This window comes from Triticum dicoccoides, chromosome 3A, assembly GCF_002162155.2.
Source record: "Triticum dicoccoides isolate Atlit2015 ecotype Zavitan chromosome 3A, WEW_v2.0, whole genome shotgun sequence".
Classification (NCBI taxonomy): Eukaryota; Viridiplantae; Streptophyta; class Magnoliopsida; order Poales; family Poaceae; genus Triticum; species Triticum dicoccoides.
In genome coordinates, this window is record NC_041384.1 from 243,478,672 (window position 1) to 243,491,612 (window position 12,941).

The following is a 12,941-nucleotide window of genomic DNA, read 5'->3' on the forward strand; positions in this document are numbered from 1 at the left end:
CATCGCGTGACTTGCTCCGCCGCCTCGCCCCGCCTCCCGTCGGCACGCCGCCCGTGCTCGCGTGCCTCTGCCGCCGTCAGGCCCGCGCATCACCGCGCCGCTGCACCGCCTGGTCACCGCCGCCTCGGATCCGCTCCGCCCCGCCACCACGTGCGCCGCATCGGCGACCTCGCATCCTTGCCGGCCGCACCTCAGCTCACCCGCCCGGCCGCCGTGTACCCGCCGAACCTCGTCGCCCCAACCTCCTCCGCCGAACCGCACCCTCGCCGGCCTCCTCCACGCCCTCCTCGCCGGAGAGCTCGCTGGAGCTCTCGCTGGTGCCGGATCCGAGGAGTGGGATGAGATCCACCACTCCCACGAACCAAACACCGTCATCCCCGGGTCGTACCACTCCATCCTGGTTCCTCCTCATCCCGTTTTTCACGTGGGTAATTTTCTGTAAGTCCCAGTTTTCTCATATTTTGTGGCTTGTTCATGAGGTCGTATCTCCGTGCTTGTGGGTCCAAATCATGCATATGAGATATCACAATGTTCACTGTGAGATGCTCTTCGTTTCATTCCATTGTAGCATGCTTGTTTGAGTCCATCTTGATGCCCAAACCATTGATGCAAGAGTGCTATTAAATGTTTGCTCCTGTTACTTAGCAGATTATGATGATTTGTCATTTTTGTCACATTTGATGTGTGCATCATATGGGCATGAGCTCTACATGTGTTTTGATCTATGCCATGCCATCTTTACAGGGGTGCTTGCCATGTATTTTTTTGATCAATTTGGTGACTAGCACAAGCATGCAAAGTAGCATTCGTGATATTGCTGATTTCAGGGACTTGGGATTTTACTAAGTCTTTGCTCTGCTGTTATTTTTATGCCATGCAAATATGATGATATAGTGAGATCCATGCCTGTTTTGAGTTGCTTCAGTAAGGATGATTTGGACATACGGTTGTGCTCTATCCATCCATGCCCCTGTTTGCAATTATGGAGGGCCCTATCATGTCTTAATCTTGCTCTACTTTTGCTATAAAATGTTCCTGGTAGATTGTTTACGTGTTAATCGATTTTGCCATGGTTGTTGTAGTTGATCCATGCATGCTATGAACTTGCTCTTGCCATGGTTAGCTTCCTGAACATGTCTTCTTCCTGGTAGTATGATTATCTTGTCATGCAATGCCTTTTGGTGAGTGAGTCGAGCTCGCAAAGAGGCCTTCATAATTCTGTTTATGCCATGCTCAATTTTCTGCTAAGTCTGAATCTATTAATAAAACTTGCTATGTTTACATGGGTGCCATCATATCTTCTGTGCCTTTTTGGCTCATGGTCAATAAGGGACTTCTATTCTATGCATTTAGTAGATTCATTCCACGCCTTGTATTGCTATGATATGCTCCTGTAGCATGTTGTTTGCTTGCTCTAGACATTGCTTCCTGATGTTATTCCTGACATGTTAGTATTTTCACTTAGTCTGTGATGTTGATATCTATTGCACTTTTGCCATGCTTGTTTGAACCTTCTCTTGTGTGATTTAGCCGTAGCTCAATGTCCATCTTTTGTCAAGCATCTTGAGTAGATCACTACCGTGTTCTTTGTTGTTATGTTGGAGTGTAGTAGCTTAGTTTCTTGTTGCATTCTAGGTGGCATTGTGCTGTTAATCACAGAATTGTGCCATTCTTGTTTTGCTTGCCATTTGCAAACCGTGCATCCGATTCCGATGATCTTTATATTGATTTCGACCGAAATCATCTCATCCTTCCAGCGGCACACTTGGTTTGCCAAGTTGATGCATGGTTCAATCTTTCCCTTCCGAAGCACGCATATGCATTGCATATCACATCCCGCATGCCATGCCATGTTTTGCATCATGTTCCTTGCGCATTGCACCGTGATTGATTGTTGGTCCTTTGCTTGTGTTCTTGCTTTGGGTAGAGCCGGGAGACGAGTACTTGATCGAGGAACCTGTTGAGTACGCTTACGAGGATCAAGCTTTCATCAACTCTGAGAACTTTGCAGGCAAGATGACCACACCCTCGAAATCACTTCTATCTTAGCTTGCTAGTTGCTCGCTCTATTGCTATGTCGTGATACCTACCACTTGCTATATCATACCTCCCACATTGCCATGTCAAGCCTCTAACACGCCTTTCCTAGCAAACCGTTGTTTGGCTATGTTATCGCTTTGCTCAGCCCCTCTTATAGTGTTGCTAGTTGCAGGTGAAGATGAAGTTTGTTCCATGTTGGAACATGGATATTGTTGGGATATCATTATTATATCTTATTTACTTTCATGCATCTATATACTTGGTAAAGGGTGGAAGGCTCGGCCTTATGCCTGGTGTTTTGTTCCACTCTTGCCGCCCTAGTTTCCGTCATACCGGTGTTATGTTCCTTGATTTTGCGTACCTTACGCGGTTGGGTGTTATGGGAACCCCTTGACAGTTCACTTTGAATAAAACTCCTCCAGCAAGGCCCAACCTTGGTTTTAACATTTGCCACCTAAGCCTTTTTCCCTTGGGTTCTGCAGACTCAAGGGTCATCTTTATTTTAAACCCCCGGGCCAGTGCTTCTCTAAGTGTTGGTCCAACCTGAGCAATGTCCGGCGCCCCCTGGGCAACCAGGGTCTATGCCAACCCGATGTCTGGCTCATCCGGTGTGCCCTGAGAACGAAATATGTGCAGCTCATATCGGGATTTGTCGGCACATCGGGCCGCTTTGCTGGTCTTGTTTTACCATTGTTGAAATGTCTTGTAACCGGAATTCCGAGTCTGATCGGGTCTTCCTGGGAGAAGGAATATCCTTCGTTGACCGTGAGAGCTTATGATGGGCTAAGTTGGGACACCCCTGCAGGGTTTTGAACTTTCGAAAGCCGTGCATGCGGTTATGGGCAGATGGGAATTTGTTAATGTCCGATTGTAGAGAACTTGACACTTAACTTAATTAAAATGAATCAACCGCGTGTGTAACCGTGATGGTCTCTTTTCGGCGGAGTCTGGGAAGAGAACACGGTCTCGTGTTATACTTGAACGTAAGTAGTTTCAGGATCACTTCTTGATCATCTTTAGCTTCTCGACCGTGCTTTGCTTCTCTTCACGCTCTCTTTTGCGTAAGTTAGCCACCATATATGCTAGTGCTTGCTGCAGCTCCACCTCAATACCCTTTCCTACCTTTAAGCTTAAATAGTCTTGATCGCGAGTGTGTGAGATTGCTGAGTCCCGTGACTCACAGATGCAGGTGCCGATGATGCCAGTGCAGGGGACGCTACCGAACTCAAGTGGGAGTTCGACGAGGATTCGGGCCGTTACTATGTTTATTTTCCGGATGATCAGCAGAGGAGCCTAGTTGGGGCGATCGGGGATCTAGCATTTGGGGTGGTCTTTCTTTATTTTGGTTCCGTAGTTGGACCTTGATTGTATTCTTGAATGATGTATGATACATTTATGTATTGTGTGAAGTGGTGATTGTAAGCCAACTCTTTATCCATTTCTTATTCAGTACATGGGGTGTGTAAAGATTACCCCTCTTGCGACATGCCTACCATGCGGTTATGCCTCTAAGTCGTGCCCTGACATGTGGGAGATATAGCCGCATCATGGGTGTTACACCCTATCTTTCTATGTGTCTGGTTGAAATGTTTTGCTCATGTGTATGCGGTGAGTGTTAGCAATCATAGAAGACTATATGATGGTTGAGTATGTGGAGCTCTTACTTAAACTCTGTTGAATAAGTTGAATTACAATTGCTTGGTGACTGAGAACATAGGTTCTTGAGTTTTAAGAGAATTCATTGTTTGAACCTTAACATGTGAATTGGCTGCTACTATAAACATGAGAAGTTTCATCAGAAAGAATTGTTGTTATGATGCTAGGGAAAGTGATTGAAATTATCATTGATCAAACATGTGCACTTTGCTAGCATTCACACTTCATAAATTATTTCTTTTATCATTTACCTACTCGAGGACGAGTAGGAATTAAGCTTGGGGATGATGATACGTCTCCAATGTATCTATAATTTATGAAGTATTCATGCCAATATATTATCATTCTTGGATGTTTTACAATCATTTTATAGCAACTTTATATCATTCTTCGGGACTAACCTATTGACCCAGTGCCCAGTGCCAGTTGCTGTTTTTTGCTTGTTTTTTACATTGCAGGGTGTTGGGGATATAGCTACCAGGTATGACCCGCCCAGGAGGGGCCGGGTCAACCCCAATGGAGGGTTACATAAAGAAGCCCAGTAATATTCAAGGTGATAGTTTATTAAGACTTATAGAAGGCCTAAGCCCAGAGGCGACTTAAGGCCCAATATTGTAAACCGCCATATGTAAAGAAAGACTTGTAAAGAAAGGCATATAAAAGAAGTCACTGAGCCGGACACGTTTTATGAGCCGGCCGGGACTCTGTAGGCCACCAGGCGTCAACCTGTGTATATAAGGGGACGGCTTGGCGGCGGCTTAGGACAAGAATCAACAGATCGATAGCCAAGCTAGCAGATTTGCTCCTTGGTCATCGAAACCTAGCAATACAACATCAACTGGACTAGGCCTTACCTTCACCGTAAGGGGCTGAACCAGTATAAACCTCTCGTATCCTTTTGTCCCGATTAAGCCCCTTTAAGCTTCCTAGTTGCGATGGCCCTACGACTAAGTCCTTTCGCTAGGACATCTGTCGTGACAATTCCATGACAGTTGGCGCCCACCGTAGGGCCAGCGCATGGTGGATTTGAGTTCTTGAAGGGCTACTTGGAAGGGCTCAAGGGATACGATGTGGGCCGGATGACCAAGAGTTGTCGCGGCAAGCTCTACATCAACAACGAAGGTTGGGGCCCCAATGCCGGCTCGATTGAGTATGGGTACCGGGTCCCCTTCGGCAGAATCCATGTCTTCATCGGCCGGATCGGCGAGTCAGACCCTGAGCCGGACGTCTACACCAACCTCATCAAGACGGCTCAGCGGGTGAGACCCGCCCGGGCCCAACCCGTCGTGCGGCGGGCCTTCGTGGGTTGCATCCATGGAGGGGAATTTTCTGAAGGATCGATAGACGGTGGTGACATGGCCATTTGTTCTGACAGTGCGTCGTCCACAGGTGAGACAGATTCTTTATATCAGCTACAAGATGGCATGCTTGGGGGCTGTTCCGATGGCAGCAGTATTCCGGACCCCTCTAAGCCGCCGAATTGAGCCGGAGTCTTCATGGCTGGCAGTCAACCCGGGCAGAATTCTATGACTGCCGCAACAATAACCACCGGGTCGGCAGCAGCCAGGTCAGGAGACACCGCGCACCCCCCGGCTCAGGTACTAATGGACCTCATGGATAAGATGACGCTATGTTGACTAATGTGGTTGAGCCGGCGGATAAGGCTCAGCATGACGCGGAGGTGGCACGACTACGTGAAGAGGTAGCACATGCCAAAGGAAAATTTAGCAGCGGAAAATGTTAGGATGGCCGCAGAACGGGCGGGTCTGGATGCACGTGCTCAGCAGCTTCAAGCGGAGACTTTTCGGCTCTTGGTGGATTTGAATGCGTCAAACGAGGTCATGAGGAGAAGACACCAGAAAACTCAGTCACGTCTGCCTCTAACTTATGATCCTAGGAACCTTTTCCACACACTCGGGGCCGGTCCCAGTAACCCGCCGGAGGCAAACCGGATCACAACACCCGGGACGGGGGCGCTGGTTTAGCCGAGGGCCATGGAACCACCCCGTGTGAATACTGCTCGGCCTCATTACGCGCCAGTACCACCTGGTCACTTCTCTAACCCTTTGGAGAATTTAATTGCCGCGTCGGCTCGTTTGGCGGCTCTCCCAATGGAAGGCGACTCTCCAACGACGATCGAAACACAAATGGTCAGGGAACTTCTTCAGACAGCCCTAGCACAGCAGGATGCACACTCTTATAGTCGAGACAAAATCAATTCAACCCCTCGCCCAAGCCGGAGCCCGAGCTATAGCAGGCATATGGACTCAGCGGCTATGTCAAGCAATGCCCAACGCTGTAACCAACCTCGCAGGCATGACCCGGCGCAGGATGGAGCCCTTAACTTGGTGGATCAGGAGAGGATCCGTCAGGAAGCTGAGCGGGTGGTTCAACTGGCAGCTGACAGGTGGCTCATCAGGCTTTTCCGGTTTATCCAGCAACCTTTGTTGAGGCAGGAGTGGCCACAAGGACAGGAGGTGTCACTTGCCTGGTACCGGCTCTACGTAATGAGCGCCTGCCAAAAGATTTTAAGGGGCCTCGTAAGGTTCCTAATTACACGGCCGACTTGTAGCCTGGGACATGGATTGAAAGTTATGAGATGGCGATGGAGCTGTTGGAGGTCAGCGATGCAGCAATGGCTGAATATTTCACTATGATGTTGGATGGAACAGCTCGCACTTGGTTGAAAGGGTTGCCACCCAACTCCATCGGCTCATGGACGGAGTTAAAAGCCCTGTTCATTCAGAACTTCAAGGACACATGTAAGCAACCTATGGCAATCGTGGACTTGACTAACTGTAAGAAAGAGGAAGGTGAGTCCATGACCCATTGGGTGCGTTGGGTCAAGGAGATAATACATTCATCTGATAAGATGGATGCCGGCTCTGCGGTCTTAATGTTGGAGAAAAATTGTTGTTTTGAACCTCTCAAGCAGAAGCTGGGGTGGCTCAAGCGTGATTGTCATGACATGGGCCAGTTGATGGCGGCTCTAGTCAAATATGATGATTCAGATAGTACCAAAGATCCCGTGTCTGATGAAGAGAAAGCAGGGAAGGGAAAAAAGAACGGCAATGGCAAGGGTCACCAGGATAACCCGGTGAATCAAGGAGGTAATAAACGTAGGACTAACGAGTTTGTGGCTAACGCCAGTACACAGTGCAACAACCAACGACGCAAGGGGAGGCCACCTCCTCGGTCAGGCGAGTCAGGTCCCACCCTTGAGCAACTACTGAATGAACCTGTCCGAGACACGACACCCAGGAGAAGCCGGCTACCCATCTGTGGAAGGACTGTACGATCATGAAGGTGCTTAAAAATTCAAACATGTTTGATGGTAATCACGGACCTGGCGGCAGTTCAGGCGGTGGCGGATTTCATGGCCTGGGCGCCGGCTCAGGCGGAGGCGGTTTTCACGGCCAGGGCCATCCGGGTAATCAAGGTGGTTATAATCAGCAATCCCGCCAAGGTAATCAGCAGCAACAGCAGCAGCAGTCCGGGTATCAGAGTAACCCGAAACAGCTGAACAGTGGGCAGTACCACGTATTTACCACTAGTTTGTGCAAGAGGGACCAGAAACTTCATAAGAGGGTTGTAAACGTTGTTGAGCCAGCGGTTCCACGTTATTTGAGATGGTCAGAACAGCCTATTGTGTGGAGTAGGGAGGATCACCCTCCCCAGGTTGATAATCCGGGTCACTCGGCTTTGGTGGTGGCGCCTCAGGTTGGTGGATATAAGTTTACTAAGGTGCTCATGGACGGAGGCAGTAGCATCAACATCCTCTATTATGAGACATTTCATCACATGGGGTTGACTGACAAGAGTCTTAAACAATCCAACACTATTTTTCATGGTGTTGTACCTGGTAAGTCAGCATACCCAGTTGGTAAGATTGAGCTGGAAGTAGCCTTTGGGGATGAATACGATTCTAGGGCTGAGAAGTCAACTTTTGAAGTGGTTAAGATCAAAAGCCCATACCATGCCCTGTTTGGACGGCTGGCTTATGCCAAGTTCGTGGCTTGGCCATGTTATGTGTATCTGCAGCTCAAGATGCCGGGTTATAAAGGCACCATCACAGTACATGGAAGCTAGAAAATAGCCCTGGAATGTGAAGAAGGTGGCGCTGCTTATGCAGAGTTTGTTTGTGCAACAGAGGAATTAAAGTTTTATAAAGATAATGTTGACCCAGCAGACATGACGTCTTTGAAGAAGCCAACTGCGGAGCATGAACCGGTGTTGAAATTCAAATCAGCTGATGACACCAAGATGGTTGATTTTGTGCCTGGCGATTCATCCAAACAGTTCATTATCAGTGCTAACTTGGATCCAAAATAGGAAAGCGCGCTCATCGAGTTCATCCCTGAGAACCGGGACATCTTTGCATGGAAGCCTTCTGACATGTCAGGTGTCCCGAGAGAACTCGCTGAGCACACTCTCAATATTGATCTGAAATTTAAACCGGTCAGGCAGTTTCTTCGACGGTTTAACGAGGAAAGGCGCAAGGATATTGGAGAAGAGGTGGCCCGGCTCTTGGCGGCCGGGTTCATTGTTAAAGTTTTTCACTCGGAGTGGTTGGCTAACCCGGTGCTTGTGCTTAAAAAGAACGGCACCTAGCGCATGTGTGTGGATTACACAGATTTGAACAAAGCTTGTCCGGCTGACCCTTTTTCTCTCCCTCGTATTGATCAGATCATTGATGCTACGACGGGTTGCGAGTGTTTGAGTTTTTTGGATGCCTATAAGGGTTATCATCATATCAAGATGGCAGTTAAGGACCAGGAGAAGACAGCTTTCATCACTCCGTTTGGAGCCTTCTGCTATGTGTCTATGCCTTTTGGGCTTAAGAGTGCCCAGGTGACTTATCAACGATGTGTGCAGAATTGCCTTCACAATCAGATTGGGCGTAATGTTCATGCTTATGTGGATGATATAGTGGTGAAATCCAGAGAGAAGGAAGCCTTGGTAACTGATCTAAAGGATACTTTTGATAACCTCCGGATCTACAAAATGATGCTTAACCCGGCTAAGTGTGTTTTTGGAGTCCCAGCTGGCAAACTCTTGGATTTTTTGGTGTCTAACAGAGGTATTGAGGCTAACCCGACGAAAATTAAGGCAATCACATATCTGGCTAAACCAGCGTGCATCAATGACGTTCAGCGGTTGGCGGGTCGCGTCGCAGCCTTAAGCCGGTTCATAAGCTGGTTAGGGGAGAAGGCGATGCCTTTGTATCAAATGATGAAGAAGGCGGATGACTTTGTCTGGAGTGATGCTGCTAACTCTGCTTTTGAGGATCTGAAGAAACAGCTCGCTGAGCCGCTGATTCTTGCTGCTCCGGTTGAAAAAGAGCCATTGTTGTTGTATGTGGCTGCTAACTCATGTGCTGTTAGTGTGGCCATTGTTGTGGAGCGCAAGGAGGCTGGCAAGGAACATCCGGTCCAACGACCGGTTTACTACGTCAGTGAGGTGCTCATTGAGTCTAAACAAAGATATCCACATTGGCAGAAGCTTGTTTATGGGGTGTTCATGGCAAGCCGGAAGCTCAAGCATTACTTTCAGGGTCACCCAATCACTGTGGTTAGCTCTGCTCCTCTAGGAGACATTATTCAAAATAGAGAAGCCATAGGACGAGTCACCAAGTGGGCTATTGAACTTGGGTCTCATGGTTTGAAGTATGTGCCACGTACTGCAATCAAATCTCAAGCGCTGGTCGACTTCATTAATGACTGGACAGAGTTGCAGATGCTAGAGGAGAAACCAGAAAACACATATTGGACGGTTTATTTTGATGGGTCCAGACAATTGGAAGGCTCAGGGGCTGGAGTTGTTTTAACTTCTCCTCGAGGTGAAAAGTTTTGTTATGTGTTGCAATTGATGTTTCCTTGTACTAACAATGCACCAGAATATGAAGCCTTTCTCCATGGTCTTCGAATGGCTAAAGAGATGAGTCTGAGCCGAGTACGGTGCCTTGGCGACTCGGATTTGGTGGCTCAGCAGGTGTCAGGCAAGTGAGATTCCAAGGATCCTCTCATGGCGGCTTATCGCCGCGAGGTCGACGTTGTTGCGGGGCATTTTAAGGGTTATCAAGTGGAACACATTGACCGCAGAAAGAACGAAGCGGTCGATGCCTTAAGCCGGTTTGGATCTCAGCGTAAGCCGGTGCTACCTAACACCTTTTTGGATGTTTTACATAACCCGTCTGTTAAGTTTCCTACAGAGGAAGATTTGGCCATTCCTGACCCGGAGGCACAGTTGGTGGCGGCTCTTCATGTCATTCCAGATTGGACAGTACCGTTCTTGGCTTACATGACTCGGGGCGAGTTGCCAGAGGACGATACCCTGGCCCGATAGATAACCCGACGGTCCAAGTCAATGACAATTTCTGGCGGTGAGTTGTATCATCGCAGCGTCACTGGAGCGTTTCAACGTTGTGTTTCTCCTGAAGGTGGTCAAGAAATTCTTCGTGAGATCCATGAAGGGGATTGTGGGCATCACGCCGGGTCAAAGTCTCTTGTGTCCAAAGCTTTTCGTCATGGTTTTTACTGGCTAACGGCTCACGCTGATGCGGAGGAGCTGGTCAGTAGGTGTGATGGATGTCAAAAATTTGCACGACGAGTGCACGTGCCGGCTCAAGAGTTGCAGATGATTCCAATCACTTGGTCGTTTGCAGTCTAGGGGCTTGACATGGTTGGACCTTTAAAAAGGTCCAAAGATAAAAAGACACATCTTTTGGTGGCAGTTGACAAATTCACAAAATGGGTTGAGGCAGAGCCAGTGAGCAAATGTGATGCAGCCATGGCGGTTCAGTTCATGAAAAAGGTGGTTTTTCGCTTTGGTTTTCCACATAGCATTATAACTGACAATGGCACTAATCTGTCCAAAGGTGCTATGGAGGAGTTTTGTCAACGTGAGCATATCCGGCTTGATGTTTTGTCAGTAGCTCACCCCCAATCCAATGGTCAAGCTGAGAGAGCAAATCAGGAAATCTTAAAAGGTCTCAAGCCCCGACTTATGGTTCCCTTACAACGGACGCCGGGTTGTTGGCTAGAGGAATTACCCTTGGTGCTGTGGAGTATTAATACCACTCCTAACAGGTTTACAGGTTATACACCTTTCTTCATGGTTTATGGAGCAGAAGCAGTGCTGCCTAGTGACATCCGTCATGACTCGCCTTGCGTGGCGGCTTATGTTGAAGCTGATAATGAACAAGCTTGACAGGATGCACTTGACTTGTTGGATGAGGAGAGAGATTTGGCGGCAGCTCGATCAGCAATTTATCAACACGACCTGCGTTGCTATCACAGCCGCCGGGTTAAGTCCAGAACCTTTCAAGAAGGTGATCTGGTGCTCCGGCTCATCCAAGATCTGTCTGATGCACACAACCTATCCCCGCCTTTGGAAGGACCCTTTGTGGTCAGCAAGAACCTAAACAATGGGTCATATTACCTCATTGACGTTCGAGAGCACAAAGACTCATGTAGGTCGGAGGAGTAGACCCGCCGGCCGTGGAACATTGCTCAGCTTCGGCCATACTATACTTAAGCCACCGACTCTCGTCATGTACATACTTTGACGTTGTATATATGTGATAAGTAATAAAGCAGGACCTCTGTCCTTTTCCTCTTCAATGATCATATATCTTTATTATTTTCATTATTTAAAATGACCAAAAGGGGGGCGGTCATATCTAAATCCAGCTTGACCCTTTTGATCCGGCTCATGATCGTATTCGAATCTAACTGTAAACCTCATGGTCACTTGAGGGCTTCCTATTCAAACATAGGTCGTATTCGAACCAAAGAGAACATAGCTGTCGTAACCCTCTTGATCGGCTCAAAGCCATACTCACTAGGGGGCTTCTTGATCATACCGGAATCATAGCTTAACCCCTTTTGGGTCCGACTTGGATCGTATTCGAATCAAGGTCATTAAGAACCTCTCAAGGTCATTTGGGGGCTTCCTGTTCAAACATAGGTCGCATTCGAACCAAAGAGAACATAGCTATCGGTACCCTCTTGATCGGCGCAACGCCAAAGCCACTGGGGGCTATATGATTATATTCGAATCTTAGCTTAACCCCTTTGGTCCGGTTTACTGATCATATTCGAATCAGAAGCCTCCAGTTTTTATTTAAATGTTTTGATTTACATTGTCTGAAGCCTAGTGTTTTATCTTGCTGTTTTTTATCATCTCAAATCTAACTGTCAGTATGGTTTCAAATTAAACCGGCTCGGTTATTTGACAATGAGTTGCCAAGGCATAACAATCATCAGACATATAGAAGTATTAACTTCTACAAAAGATTGGGTTATCAACCTCATCATCCGGGTCATGTAAACCGGCAGTCCAGATTCAAAAAACGCAGGTATGACTGTCATTCAGGAACATGTTTCTCTGTGTTTTTTCATTAATCAAAGGTTTTTTCAGCCTTGTTTATCTTACATATGGTTCTGTCTTTCCCACTATGATAATTTCATAAGTCATATATCAGGTGTTTTTGACCCGTCCGGTGCTAAACCGCCAGGACAGTTTTTTCATCTTTTGCAGGAACAGAGTTAAAACATTACAGATGTAACCACGGATGTAACGCATATATTGGCATCATGGGTAAAGAGTCATATTCAACATATTATGCACGATGGCATAGAAAAAATATGCAGTTTTCAAACTAACCTATTACAAGGCATTGAGAGCCCAAAAGGTTAGACTGTTTTCTCTCCTAAACGGGTCTTAAGATAACAACTCGATTGTTCAGATGGTTATGACTCTCCCCTGGCCGTCTCACCTCCCTCCACTGGTTAGAAGCTCGGATTGGACCAGTCAAAGCCGTTCAGAGCAATGAACTCAGCCTCATCGTCAATTAGGCCGGCCGGGTCAATTTCCGGGGCAAAAGTGTGTTGACGAACCGTCGGGATAAGATCCGTCACTTTATAAGAGGGAGTCACCATCTTCTTATTCTCCATATCAAAACCCAGCTGATATTTGTCGATGTTGGTCTCCTCTCCAAGAATGGTAGCTAGAGGATGAACTCCCCTCACGCAGGAAATAAAGTCATCTTGCTCAAATGGAGTCATGTCTTCCTTCACGGTAGGGTACCCCTTAGCCACGTCCACCGGGTCTAAATCCGGCACCCAGGCTTTAGAGCAGCTTAGGGCAGTCAGGGCTCCGGCTCTGGCACAGGATCATTTAACCTCTTGAAACATGGCGGGTAAGATCGATAATTTCTTCAAAACATCACTTAGGCGGTTGGG